The sequence below is a fragment of the Magallana gigas genome, chromosome 5 (genome assembly GCF_963853765.1).
Source record: "Magallana gigas chromosome 5, xbMagGiga1.1, whole genome shotgun sequence".
NCBI classification, from domain to species: Eukaryota; Metazoa; Mollusca; class Bivalvia; order Ostreida; family Ostreidae; genus Magallana; species Magallana gigas.
Genome location: NC_088857.1, coordinates 49,158,115 through 49,173,665, shown reverse-complemented (window position 1 = coordinate 49,173,665; position 15,551 = coordinate 49,158,115). Strand labels below are relative to the sequence as shown.

Below are 15,551 nucleotides of genomic sequence, written 5' to 3'. Positions count from 1 at the left end.
TACGCGGATTTTTCATGATTTTATTGCATCTGTGAGATTACTTTTGAATCAACCCTCGTACTTGTTACTTTACAAAACAATACTTTATTTGAAAATGAAATAAAAACTATAACCAAAGATTATCAACGTATATGTGTTATTCTTTTACATGTTTTTGTATTTATCTTTTAATTGCGATTTAAAAAAAAATGAAGAAAATTACTGTTCAGCAGTTAACTCTTCTAGGGTTTTCATATTACAAAAAAAAATGCTCGTCCTATGGCTTATGTTTAATTTTACAGGGATAAACTGCTTGAACATTTGATCGGTGATAAAATATCAAAACATGCAATGGTTGTGTTAATCCTTTATTGTTTACTAGTGTTTACACATTTCATATTAATGCATTAATTTAATCTTTAACCCTTTAGTTCATCAAAAGTAATTAAATTATTTTGGCTATATTTTGTCATTTTCATACTAATTTAAACAGTGTATCAAAGAATTAGGTTTTCCATTTGTTTAAATCTGTTGTTGCTTTTTAGTTTGATAAATGATAAAAGATGACAATGCCAAGGTCGTTGTTATTTGTCTTGTAGTTCATTAATTTCACGATTCATTTCGTCCCTAGACAGCATCTTTTTTCAAATATTTGGTTATTTTTAACCACACGGAAACTACTGGTGACAACCGATTGGTGGATGATTGCTCGTAGACAGTATAAAAGACCATCATCTCCAGTCGACTGTTATCTGCGTTATCAAAATGGGAAAGCTTATCGTTGCTTTGCTTCTTCTTGCTTGCTTGGTAGCTATCTCCTCGGGTAAGTCCTCTCTCTCTCTCTCTCTCTCTCTCTCTCTCTCTCTCTCTCTCTCTCTCTCTCTCTCTCTCTCTTCTCGTTTTTTGTGAGTTCTGTTAATATGATTGTATTTTCATATTTCCTAGCCAACTGGAGTGGCAACCATTGCAGCTATCGGCCTTGCAACCCATGGCTTCCATTTCCATACCAGTGTGGTTATTTTGAACAATGCACCCAATATGGATACTGTTGTAGCTGTAAGTTTTTTTTACATCCATGTAACGTTCAACTTTTCCATTTTTGCGTGCGTTTAACGTTTGCTTACCGTGCATTTATCGTGCACAATTTCATGTCGTTTTCTCAGGTAAAGTTACGACGGTTCTTGCCCCTTTGTCAGTCAGATCCCCACTGTAAAGATTAATCGTGAAATATAATGAAAAAAAGAAAAATTACTCCGGGCATATCGTTTTAATCGGCAAAGTTGCCGTTACTTGATTCATGACAGTAGAACATTGTTAATTATTTAAATGGGAGCTCCTTTATCAATAATAGGAAATCAGTTATTGATAAAACATTCTGAATAATCTGTACATTTTACTTTATCACCCAGTGCGATCAGTCTAGGTATCAAATATTTGTTTATGGAATATGAAAAGAAATCTTTCAAAATGTGCCAGGGTTGATAATTTGTACCCTTTTCTATTCTTTGAAAATATCCATAGCTTTTTAAGTAGCATTTTTTGTTGATATTAAGGATTTTAATTCATGATTAATTTTTAGTATTCTTGTGTTCGAACATCATGAAATATGTGCAAATAACAAAAAAGAAAACAACGATGCATTTCAAAAGTTACTTTATATGCGTCATATGCTCATTGTTTCCTTCCGATCGCATTTGTGCTCCGTTTGCGCTCTGTTTTCACTGATTGTTCAGTATTCACGAAGTTACGAGCATCGTTCACAGACAGTGAACGTACCATTTGTTCAGCAGTCATTGACTCTTTAAACAGCAATAATTTATACCACACATTCACCATCTAGTCAGTATTTACATACCATTTATTCACCAATGCTCTACCTTTGTTTAAAATTAATTTATAGTTTAAATCATCATTTGCGTATTGCGTGTTCTTCATTTGTCCACATGCAAGTGGGATTATTCTTAGACTTTATACCATCTTTTATTTGAGTACCGCAGTTTATAGTCAAATCCTAAATATTATTAACCATAGATTTTTTTTTACAGACTACAGAGGAGGTTATGGCTATCGCTAATATTGACAATACTAAGTCGACGAAAATCAGACATCTAAAAAATGTCAACATGCAGGCTGTACTGCTGACAATGAATCATCATACTCATATTCCTAGCAGCTCAAATAAAAGATGTCAAATTACTCTTGGATAAAGAAATCTTCAGTTTTTATGCATTACGTTCTTTTTTTTACAAAGCTTTATCTCATCATTTATCTAAACTATTTCCTATCAACGGGTAATACGTATCAGAATTCAAAGTTTAGGTCCAGAATTAAAATAAAAGTAAGCATAATTCTTTAAGCAAATGTATTCGTCAAGTCGACGTACACGCTATGTTTGTAATTGGTTTTTTATTTTGCGGAATGTCAAAGGCAAAAGAATAGTCTCAAATGGAAAGTGTTCTACATCTGCCGGAATTTGTCAGTTGAGAACGAATATCATAATCAGCTTATACCGATGCTATGATGAATACAAACCGGAATGGATGGTGTGACGTCCTGGTATAAAGTTCAGTGGGAACCCTTGATATTTAAATCAACCAATCGGGTAGGGGGTAGGTGGGTTAAAAAAAATTACGATTTACAACAACAGTACATATTAACTTATTAATTAAGTGTACTTTGTGTGTATAGTTTCCTCTTCATTTTATCAAAATATATGCTTAGAGAATATATATTAGAAGTAAAAAAAAATAACCAAATAAAAAAAAACAAACAAACGAAAAGGGACACTTGGCCGCCAACAATAAAATGGCACCTGTCCACTATATTATGTAAAATATTTAGGAAATCCTAGCAACTGTTTTTAAATCCCCCCCAAAACAGACTTTATGTGTTTTTGAAAAGTGCAGGGCTGCGTTCAAGATCGTAGCTGCTAGCCTAGCCGCTAGGTCGTAGATATCTAGGTCTATTGAACGGACCGCTAGGTTAGCCGCTAGGTCTCAGATTTGAAGTTGGAAATATTCAACTAAAGACTTATAACATTGACATAATTTGTTAATTTCAAGCAAAAATATACATGTTAAGATTCATTATAACTTAAAGGATGAATAAAATATCACTAAATAATTATGGCTAGCTGTCAGATTCACTTATAGATAATGATTTAAGCATTAAAGGTTTCTAATGGACATCAAACCCAGATGAGGAAGATATTTAACTATTCAAAGCAAGTATCAAAATTTATTTCGAATTCCCTTTATAAGCACTTTGATCACTTTGATTCCTGCAAAGTCCCTCTTCAATGTTTCACATTAATAAGGAACCGCTTTCTTAACAACTCATGTTAACAAAACAATCACATTCCGATCCTTGATGGAGCATATAACAAAAGAAATATGTTCAAAGTACTCGTTTTGAAAATGTAGCGGGTTTTTTTCTCATTACCTTTTATATACATTGTATTCTATTGTATTAAAAATCGCCATTATGATACCATTATGATAAAAGATCTATATTACTTAAAATTGATAAAAATTCTCAGATGGAGACATGTGTTTGTTCATGTTAAAATGTCAATGAAGAAATTTTGCATATTTCCGCTTATATTGATTTCAATTGTATTTCTTTGACAGTATTTCTTGAACAGTTACGTGTATTATTTCTTAAATTCGTCAAAGACTGATGAAAAGAGTAATCTGGGAAAGGCTTTTAATTAGTAAATTGTAAATTGTACATCGTTTCTCCATATGATATAATAAATGATAATACCGAGTGTTTCGCAATTTTAATTGATTTTGCTCGCTCAGTGTGTATCCTCCCCCGATATTTTTTAAGCCGAAGTACATGTTTTCTCTCCCCGATTGTGTAAAAATCAGTTTGAGGGAGAGAAATCTTTTAGGAATCTGTTTTAATCTAAATTTTAAAAAATCATTTGTGTGGTTTCAGCTACTGTATTAAACAAAATTCGATGATAATAACAACCTTCTGAACACATTCGATTTAAAACTATAGAAAATTTACAACATCAACGACAAGAATTCCGCAATACACGGAAATACACGCAAAGTGTATATAATGTAAAAATGTCATATGAGAGAGAGAGAGAGAGAGAGAGAGAGAGAGAGAGAGAGAGAGAGAGAGAGAGAGAGAGAGATTGACATGCACACAAGCTAAAAATTTGGTCTAGCACTCAAAAGGGTGAACTATTATTATTGGCCCTTGGGCTATGTTCGTTAAGATAAAGTAATTGGGCGCTATTTCATTTAAAAGGTATATGCAATCACGTTTTAAACTGTTGTTGTGAAAGTAACCCAATTTATATACCTTGCGAAGATGTGAAATCGAAGTGATGGTGTACTTATTATTATAATACTGCAAAAAGGAAAAGGAGTCGAACAATTAAATTTTTAAAGCTTTTTAATAACTATTATCATTTACATGTTATCGAGATAGTTATATCTATATCCAGATAAGTATATTTACAACAAAAAAAAACCCCAAACGATTTGTACTTACACTTTTAAAAAAAATATATTCTTAATATCAGATTGCGTAAGATGATCAGATAGATATTCAACTTGTTTACGCAATCGGTCGATGCAAATTTACATATTTAGTGGAGTGGATCTGAGCACTTATTATTGGATGAATGAATGGTGATCATTTATTATAGGTTAAGAGAACTTATATGATTAAACTTTGCAATAGCTCGAACAAAATTCAGACGAATAAGTCTTGGTACAGTCCGCCATGAATAAACAATTCAAACAGTGTTTCACAAACAGGTGCAGGGATATCATTCAGCTGAAAAATTTATGAAAAAAATCAATTGATACGTATGGTTTTAATAGAAATAAACGTAATCTAATGAAAAAATTCACTTTTCTTAACGTGATTGAGTGATTTGAAAAAAAGGGATACTCTTGATTATATATTACTTCAAGGATTTTCAACCATTTTACTTTAACGTGCCAATACCATCTTAACAGTTTCCCAGTACATGTCTTTACTAAAAGTATAGGGTGGTATAATTTTTTTCAAAAAATCAAAACATTGATTAGATACAGAAAATTTACAATGATTTTGATGGTGAAGTAAAATAACATATTGTTGTGTTTAAGGCTTGGGTCGTTTTGATTTGGATTGGGATTGGCGCACTATCGTCAATTACATGTTTCTAGTAACATTAAACTTCTTTCTGGCTTATGATCCTGTCCTTTCAATTAATAAAAAGGAGTTGAATGGGTGGGTCCTGATACATCAGATGATATGTATATGAAGAAATTAAGCAGATCAGACAAGACTAGTTTACATATCACGTAACATTATCTACTGCCAAAAGATCAGAAATAAAATCTGTTTGATTTATAGAATACATTAAATATTTTACAGATGAAGGTGATGGTCAGCTTTCTGGAATCCATATATTCTACCTCTTCATTTGTCTTTGAGAATTTTAGTCCTGAGTAACAGTTATTCTTAATACATCTCATCTAGCCTTTTTTGCTAAATACAAACTCTTTTATATACAGGATAATGGTTTGTATTTTTGTAATAAATGAAATTTAATACTTTGAAATACCAGTTTTGTTAAGAATACCGATGTATATGTTAATGACAGTTGTTTAACAAACAAGTCTTAATCCTTTAATCATCGAATAGTTTGAAAATATAACAACCTATCAAGTTGTCTGAAAAGAGAGTGAACGACATACTTTCTATTTACAGAAAAATTATCTTGAGATTTGACCATAGTTAATATCAATTAAGAAGATATGCATGTATTTAACAATAATATATCTTTATATACTGAATTCACTGAAATTGGATTAAAAAAAAACCCGGTAGAAACGAAAAATATTTCTAATATCAAATCAAAATTCTTAGAATACGTTTCATACCGAGTAGACACTATGTACTTTACTGTCTGTACTTTAGATAAATTACTTGTGCAAAATATTAGAATATTTAGCTTTGAATAAATTCATTTAAGCCATAATTCACTCATTCACACCTATTTTTACGTGACTCGAAACAGTGTTTCATTTATCAGGACTGAGTTATGAGATATCTTTAACAAATTTTGCATCAGTTGAGGACCCAATTAGTTTTAAAGATTCTGTTGTTATTCATTTTTTTTAGCAATAATATGTATCAGTGCAATTAGATTAAATGACAAATCTTTTTAAAACTTCTTAAATCATTGCTACAATAATTATGATAGCATAATACCTTAATTTCTATATGTAATGTAAATTGAATCAATTGAGTTAATTATAAGCTTAAAATAAAATGTAAAGTCTCAAAAGAAAATTTAAATTTTGAAAAAAAACCCTAAGGGATTTAAAGTCGATGTATAATACTAAAGGCAAAAATATCCTTATTCCTTGAGCTTGATATAGTTGAATTATACTATGCATATTTCATTATGAAACACGAACAAAATTTGTTAGCTCTGATAATTAAGCTTTCAATTTGGATTGTTAGTTAAAAAAATTTAAAGATCAAAATAAAAACAAAATTGTTGAAATATTTTGTAAAACATAAACCTTGTTCAAACCTGTTCAACGTAAACCCCTGGGTTTTACAAATATGGCAGTTGACGCTTTCTTAAAATAATATGGCGAACAATTACTATTTCCTATTACTTGTTGTCTTTAAGGAGCATGAGTCACATGATGCGACCAACAAAAAATCGTATTGTTGCATTAATGATCCAGCGTATTCTCGTTTTAATCAACGATGTTATTAAAAACATTAGAAACTGAATGCCAAATTATGTGCGTCGATTTATTTTGCAAGAGATTAATTATTTATAAAATAACGAATTGTGGTAGATGAAAAAATATATCAGGGATCTGCTCAAAAATACGTTTTAATTCTAAAGGTTTAAGTGGATGTTAATACAAAGGCGTTATTATTTCACAGGAAAGACTTTCAGTCCTGATAGGTGTAGTTTAGGGGACATGACTTTTGAACGTTTAGTAAACAGTAAAACAGTAAAAATATTATATAGCTAATCATGGTTTTAGATAACTTTCACTATTTCGTACATCTTTATCTTCCTCATTTCAGTAAATGCATTTTCTCAAATGAATATAAATCTAATTATCTACATCTGCATAGTATTTGAAATCAAATTAATTATATTTTATATCGATGTAGAGGCCTATTGAAAGTAATGGTAATTTGTTAAAAGGTTTTAAGCAAAAAGTTGTGATATTTGATTTGTTGTTTTTCAATGCAATTAACCCCATCTTAGGCTACGAGCTACCCAAAACGTTCAAGCTCCGTCATATGTTGATGAATCTACTTGCAACGTTCGAGCTTTGTTATATGTTGATGAATCTACTTGAAACGTACGAGCTTTGTCATATGTTGATGAATCAACTTGAAACGTTCGAGCTTTGTCATATATTGATGAATCTACTTGAAACGTTCGAGCTTCGTCACATGTTGATGAATCTACTTGCAGCATCGAGTTCGTTTATTATGCTGACATTGATAATATCTTGTTAAAGTTTAAGGCAGATTCGATGGTTAATTTGTTGACAATAATGATACCCTCCTTAACAACGTCAATGCTCTAAGATCTATAAGGCTGTCACTCAAACGGAGATGAACGATTCCAAAAGATGGTACATCAATCGTCTAGTACTGAGACATAACGTGTAATTAATCTATTCTAATTTTTTGGATTTTAACATTTCCTGATAAAAAAAAAGATATAAAAAAGATATGCATTTTAACACTTTTAACAATTAAAAATGTGTCCAGACTGAAATTACAGTATGCGCGCTTGCAATTGTTTTGATTATTTTACTCTGCAGAATGTTGTCAATGGTTGACTAAAGCTACCATCATTCAGGGGATCAGATCGTTGGTCACAATTCATCCAAACTCAGATGCAAGTTTGCCCTCCCCCCCCCCCTAAAAAAATATTATGGAATCTAGCTTATCAAATATGCTATTTTAGTGACGTTTGTATTTTAATGACGTTGTATGGATATATTTAATAATGATATTTAATATATTAAACTTAATGCTTTAGATAATTATCTTGTGAAAGTTTATTATTGCAGCAAAGGTTATCATACGGATAATTTAAAAAAGAACTGATTGGCATATATTCAGTAAAATGATTACATGATATAAAATTGTTCTTTGAAAAAAGAAAATTGTTGATGTAATACATCAAAAGCATCATTCAGATTATATCTTTTCAAAAAATGTGACATATTTTAGACGAACTAAATGAATAAATGTATTTTAAAAAAGTTCCATTAGCGCTTGAAGAATTTCAAAATCAAACCAATGAAAATTATTGACACAACAGGAATTATTACACTTTCATAAGACTGAATTGCTTGAAAAAAGAATGTCTTTAAATGATCAACATAAAATTAGAAATATACAAACATCAAGGGAGGGTTAACCTTAATTATGCCTATATTTTTGTTTGGGTGATATCAATTTATCCGCTAGACTATTTATCAAAAGTTATGCTAGATATTTGTTGTTCCTTAAATATTGCTTTCTCACTTAAAAGAAAAAAAATATTAGCAAAAGAAAGTTGGTATTTTGCATCATGTAGGCAAAAGAATATTTACTTCACGGATAAGGTGGGGCAATGAACATTGAAAAGGCTTTGCTCAGGCGTGGTCGGTCAGAAGATGATTTTATAAAAATCCAGGTTTAACAGTTTCACTAGTTTGATTACTTTTTCTCCCCTAATTTTCTTGCCTTAAGCAAACGTGTATCATGTTAAGATAAATGGTATTTTGATATTTTATTCTTTGGCTAATCTGAGATATATTTCTTTCCTTTTTTACATAATAATATAAATGTTTATTTATACTGTACTGTTCTATACATATAACGGGAGATCACTCTGAATTTATAGAGAGAAAAAATCCTGTAAATGTAATTCATCACCGAAAAAAGGTAAAGTAAGTGCAGGCTGTTTTTATGGTCGGCGCGACTCGTTACCTTATCCTTTTCAGCAAATTTTCTAAATTAAGCTAAAAATAAAAGAGGGTTTTACTTGTTTCCAACAACTGATGAAAACAACATTTGGGTACGTTATTTAGTTATCATTTGACAAATGGTTATGACATCAATTTGACTTTTTATGCGTGACTTTCTTGTGTTGACTCTATGTCCTGTAGGTTATATATTCGGTACATTTAAAAAAAGAATCGAAATACCCTCAAGAGGTTTACATTAAGACACAATCAAAGTCAACATTACATATGAACATGTACATATATGTACTATACATCAAATTAGCAATCAGATAAATAAGCGTATAAAATTATAGCATTCAACACAAAAATACAATTATTTACATAACTATTGTTTGCTGCGAGAAAAAGTGGTGGGGGACTAAATTGTTCGGACGAATTAGGATTTGTTCGGACGAATTATATATTTCTTTTTGACGAATTTGCTATTTGTCGGACAAAAAAGTTATTTGTTTTGACGAATTAGGTATTTGTTCGGACGAATAAGTTAGTTGTTCGGACGAAAATGGATTTGTTCCGACGAATAAGCTATTTGTTTGGACAAATAAGTAAGTTGTTCGAACGAATAAGTTGTTTGGTCAGATTAAGTTAAATATTAAAACTGAGAGAAAGAGAGAAAGCATTCTCAATCATGGATACGCAGATGTGAAAAGTCAAGATCATCGCATATCCTGAAAATTTTCTTGATTGGAGGGGAGGAACAAACAGCTAATCCGTCCGAACAAATCCTAATTCGTCCGAACAAATAACTTATTTGTCTAAACAAATAGCTTATTCGTCCGAACAAATAACTTAATTATTCGTCCGAACACATCCTAATTCGTCCAAACAATTCTTTATTCGTCCGAACAAATAGCTTATTCGTCCGAACAAATAGCTTATTCGTCCAAATGATTCCTAATTCGTCCAAACAAATAAGATTTTTTTTTTCATCTGGCCCTTCCACGCCGCCGTAGGAATGTTGTTTTGTTCATTATTTTATAAAGGTCGGTTGATTTCGGTTTATCATGATCTGTTCCTGTTGCAAACGTATCTGTTGCAAAGGTATATATTACTTTAAATTAAACGGGTATATATTTTAAGAAAATATTTCAACCTTTTTTTGAAAATGAAAAACGAAAGGTTTGTTTCATTTTTTAATAATTGTCGATGCTCAAAAGAAGATTTGGTGTTTATATTGATAGTTGTGTTAATATAGAAATTTAAAATAACAAAATTATTATCTGAAAATACAAATATTTTTATTGAAGCAATAAATCATTATTTTTAGAAAGATACAGTCTCATAAATGCAAACATATGTGCATACAAAATGAGAATAGCCGATAAATTTTACATAATGCTCTTTATTAAGTGTTGACCAGGTATCAAAGAAAGATTTTTTTTCTAATATAGATATTTAGAATAAGAAGATATATTATTATCTGAAAATGCAAATATTTCATTAAAGCAATAAATCACTATTTTTAGAAACATATTATCTCATAACTGCAACGGTGTGTGCATACAGATTGAATAACGCGTTGTGAAAATAAAATATTCGATAAATTTGAAATGCTATTTATTAGGTGTTGGTCAAGTACCAAACATTTTCAGTGTTCAGATGTGCGTACTGATCTTTTTAACCGTTTCTGAATGTACACTATAAAAGGTCAAAAAGATTAATACGCACACCCATTTTTAAAATGTTTGAATCAACGCAGGATATTGAATATGATCCTTTGTAAACATATACCAAATATTTTGTCATGAAGTCCTTGTCTTCAGCATTAGTCATTGCTAGTAATGAAATAATGTATGTCTCTCTTTTATACTTTTTTAAGGTACATACCCTAATCTTAACTGTTTTTCCGATCTATATATGCACGTCTTTACAAGTTGAACTCAAATTGGATAATCATATCATGCATTTTATTATGATGGCGTTAAATATGTTATTGTGACCAAGAACTTTATTGGCCAAAATTTATTATAGCGTCTTGTTTTTCCTTTTTTTTTCGTCCCTAATACATGAAACTTTTTTGTTTTAACGAACTTTATTATCGTGAAATATCGTTTGGTCGAGAAAATAATTATTAAAAGGGAATAAGGAATATTTGCAACAGAAAAAATCAAGTATGATATGCTCCACTGAAACTGCGTCGATTAAATTACCTTATATAAGGTGCAACAATTTTTTGGTGCCAAAAAAGCCATTAATAAGATATAAGAGGAAAACAAACAAAACCTGCTTGTCAGGAACGTGTAGTGATGCGGGGATGATTAACTTAGGTTTATTTATGTACATGTTTGTATAAAAAACATATAATAGATGATAATAAAAATCTAAAAAAAAAAAAAAATGGAATTTTTTTGGTCAATTTCACTACGAACTTCCTTCTCAGTTACATAGAAGCCAATAACTAAAAATGATAGGTCACCTTGTTATCTTGAATAATTTTGAACGACTTTCAATCTTTTTTTTCACATCATACATGTATCTAATGACGTCAAAAAAAAATAAATTATGTCTAACCTTTCTGTATAAACTTTTCTTGTGATAAATGACATCAGAATACAGAAGAAAATCTTATTTTTTATAACTAGTTATGTTGAATTTAAATTAACGGAAATAACCGAAATATTTACTCAATTAAAATAACGCAAAATAGTTATAACGCTTACAGTTAAAATGTAAGATATTCAGTAGTTTGCTTATGTAGATTCTTAAAAAGTTCCACATTTAGTTATAAAAAGAAAAAGAAAAAAGAAAAAGAAATTTAAAGCTTTTAAAGTGCAAAATGAATAAGACATCGATGCCCCATCCTTGTAGTATAGTGTAATTTTGACTAAAATATATTTGATAACGAATAATTTGATTTGACCAATGGTATTTTTGCATTTATGTGTCAAATTAATCATTTTATTGGTGGTAAATAATTTTATTTTTAGAATATATATTTATTTGCATTCTCAAATTGGTGTTTAAAAGTCTATCATGAAGTAAAAACATTCATTTAATAAGATTTTAATCTTTATTTAGAATATAAATCGAGAGAAGTCATGTTGAGTGTTAAAAAAAAGACATTGCGTATCTTTTATTATATTTGTCGGGTTTCCCATTAACTTAGACGGTATAATGACTTATTTTTGCTGTTAAAAATAACCTTTATATTATTCATGTACATAATATATGCAATAATTAAATTAACACATTAAATATAATTGAGGATGATAAATTTCTAAAAGGACAGACTATCTTCCCTCAAAGAATTTACATGCATCTTGCTGAGGCAAAAAATTACAAAAGCTTTTCTTGGAAAAGCTTGCGCAAGGATTGCATATATAAGGGGATAACTTTGATTTGGGTATTTGTGAAGATCAGAATCGAAATGAAGAACACTATTCTTGCACTGGTTCTTATTGTCTGTCTGGCGTCCTTTGCCTCGGGTGAGTCTCTGTAAATAAATTTTATCATGAAAAAAAAATTTAGTTAATGGTAAATAAAAGATTAGAAATCAACTGGCACATCTCTTTTATAAATATATATTAATTTGTTTTATCTTTAATTTAAGGACATTTCATTTAATATAAAATCAAAATGTTATTTTTTTTTATCAGCGTTCAGACGTTGAATGTTTTTTAATGAATTATTAGACCCCTCCCGAAAAAAGGGGGTTGGGTCAAGTTTATTAGTTAGGTCACTTAATTATACTTAACTTCATGGTACTAGAAATAAAAACGGTATTTTCTGATTGATATCACGTTTGCGTAGTTGGAATCGGATCTGCCGAACAATCATAATATCGATTCCTGTTTCGCAGATAAAATCATTTTAGAATAATGCTGGATGATTTCAATCTGTACGCATATTTGATTTTGTAATAATCAAAAACGTCCCTTTTCATTACATATATGTAAATTTGGTGGTGGGGGGGGGGGGGGTTAAAAAAACATACCCCTCAAAAAATATTCTGGACGATGCAACTATTGATGCAAATCTTCCATTTATGACAATAGTATCAAAATTCTGAAACAAAGAAGATACCATTTAAAAAACAAAATGTGATGAAAAGGAACTCTAAATATATCCAATTTATCAACATAAGTACATGTTTGATCGGTTCAAACTAAAACTCAACATTAAATGTATGAAAAAAAGTTGAAATAAAATAATCTCGTAGCCTGATCCCTCTACTGGCCAAAAATGATTCTTTTTAAAAAAGTATACAAATCATGTGTTTCTGAATTTTGAAATTGGTTAACCCGAATTTGTCATGGATTGAAACATCTTTATTTGATAAATTTGGCTTAGGGTATAATGTCATTGTCAGTGATGTTTGTGCGTCGTTATCGTTAAATTCGTCAACACTGATTTTTTTTTTACAATTGCATCTATTGCATACATTTTTAACAAATCAATAGACCGATTGCAACCAGACTTGTTATAAAGCATCAATAGGCTATTTGTTATCCAATCTTAAAAATAGGACAGGTTTCATAAAATTTTCAGTAGAATTGCAAAAAATTTACCTACAGTTATCGAAAAGCTGTTTTGTTGAAATAAGTTTGTTTCATATTGGTTGAATTCGTGTTCCCAGCAATAATGCAGTCAAAAGAGATATAAATTTCAGCATACGATAAGCAAGGAAATAAACTTCAAATATCTATCAAAACTTTAAATAATCATATTTCACTTCGGATAAGCAATGAGACAAATATGGCGTGCGTTTTAATTTCTAATCAAAGTGTTGTCGTTCCTTAATACATATTTTTAGTAAAATTTTGTTGTATTCTATTATTTCAGATGAAAATTATCCATGCTTATTGCATGATAGTCAGTCTTTCAGGGTGATCGTAATAAGATCTGATTTTTTTCTGTTATTACATTTACAGCAATTTCTATGTAACATTTTATTTCCTTCTTGCTTTTCTGTTGTATAATGCATTCTATTGCTTTTTCAATACACGTTAAACGTGCATTTTGGATTGACGCTTGAATTGATTTATGCTCTATTTTTTTTTTTTTACAAAGCAGCATATCCTTCAACTGGACGATGCTACTGGTGGAGAAGATGTTCTCGTTATAGACGATGCGGAGGGCGAAAATATTGTGACTACAGATACGGCAAGACTGGAATCTGTTGTAGTATATGTACGTACATAATAATGATTACTCTGTAAGTAAGTTTTTTTTAACGAGAATGGATTGTATAGCAGTGTTTCGATTTTGATTGACTCTTTAAAATTAACCGTTAAGTTTGGAAAATATGAATTGATAAATCATGAATTAGCAAATTTATGAATATGAAGTTGAAAGATAGTTATAAGTTTGGTACTTTGTATACCTTTAAGGAGGCTGGGGGGGGTCAAAAAAATTCTCCAAATTTCACCAAACTTGCAGAAATATTTTGTTTCAGACGGACTTCATGGCGATGATCAAGGTTATGGAGGTATCGGACCTATCGGACGAAGATAAACACACCATTATCAAGGGGAATACCTGGCACAAATTTAGTTGTTGTGGCGAATAAAACGAATACTAACCAAATGGAAACGATTAACGGCTTAGACTGAACTTTTATAAAAAAAAAGAATATTCCATACAAGTTATATTAACAGATTGTATTAAACAAATGGATATTTTTGCGAATTAAACCTCTTGAAAGATATTTCTTGGAGTTTTGCATTTTCGTTTTTGTTTAACATGTTCGGAATGATTATGTTAACTTGATTTGTCCTTCTAAAACTGATACAAAATATCTCAAGCAAATGTGTTGTAAAGATTCTAACCTGATGTTGAAAAATACGACAGAAAAGAAAATTTATAGCAAAGGAGCACACCGACAAACACGCACGCACTCACATGCACTCAAAATTATAACACGAAAATTTAGAAAACGTGTAATGCTTTATAGAAGCAAAGTTGTTCATCGTTACAATATCTATCAGAAAAAATCAATGCCACGTCCATTTATTACGTAATTAGGGATTTTTAGGGGTCAAAGGACTGAAACTTTGACGCAATATATCTAGAAAAGGAGACATATTTTGTTAAGCATTGTAAAAGAGAAAATGTTTACATTTATGATTCTAATCGAGTCCATTAATCCAAGCACCAATGGCTGTCCCCATTAAGGATCTGGAGGGCTGGCCCCTAAAATATTCAATCATTTGTATCTCAAAAATAACAAAAATCTTATATAGTTGTAAGAACAAAAAATGTTAGTATTCGTGGGACCTTTTTACTAAACTCAAGAAAAAGGGGCTGGCCCCTTTAATTAGGGTCCAAGAGACTCGTAAAGTCTCTTACACGTACCTTAAAAACGATCACGATTTTGTAATGCATTATAGAAGCAAAGTTGTCGATCGTAACTATATCAGTTTATAAAACTCATAGCCACACCCATTGATATTTCATTGATATTTTAATGGTATCGTTTAAAAAATTGAACGGAAGACCTACTCGTTACTCGTAACGAGATCGTATCTTGTTAAACATATACTAGATTTTGACTCGTGTGTGCACGGGTTGGCATTGCATATGATATCAGACATTTGCGAAAGAGATACA

The 15,551-nt window shown here is 30.4% G+C and overlaps 2 long non-coding RNA genes across 3 annotated transcripts; both read left to right on the top strand.

The window, feature by feature from the left end:
- The first annotated feature begins 641 nt into the window (after positions 1-641).
- LOC117686902 (uncharacterized) lies at positions 642-2,202 on the top strand. The gene is made up of 3 exons (XR_004599976.2): positions 642-802; positions 925-1,035; positions 2,025-2,202. It is a non-coding gene; the product is annotated as an uncharacterized lncRNA (long non-coding RNA).
- A 10,095-nt stretch (positions 2,203-12,297) lies between these two features.
- On the top strand, positions 12,298-14,649 carry LOC136275881 (uncharacterized). Of its 2 annotated transcripts, none has more exons than XR_010714376.1 (3): positions 12,298-12,427; positions 14,016-14,132; positions 14,398-14,649. It is a non-coding gene; the product is annotated as an uncharacterized lncRNA (long non-coding RNA). The 2 variants fall into 2 exon arrangements; XR_010714377.1 differs by having other exon boundaries at positions 12,350-12,427; positions 14,013-14,132.
- The last annotated feature ends 902 nt before the right edge of the window (positions 14,650-15,551 follow it).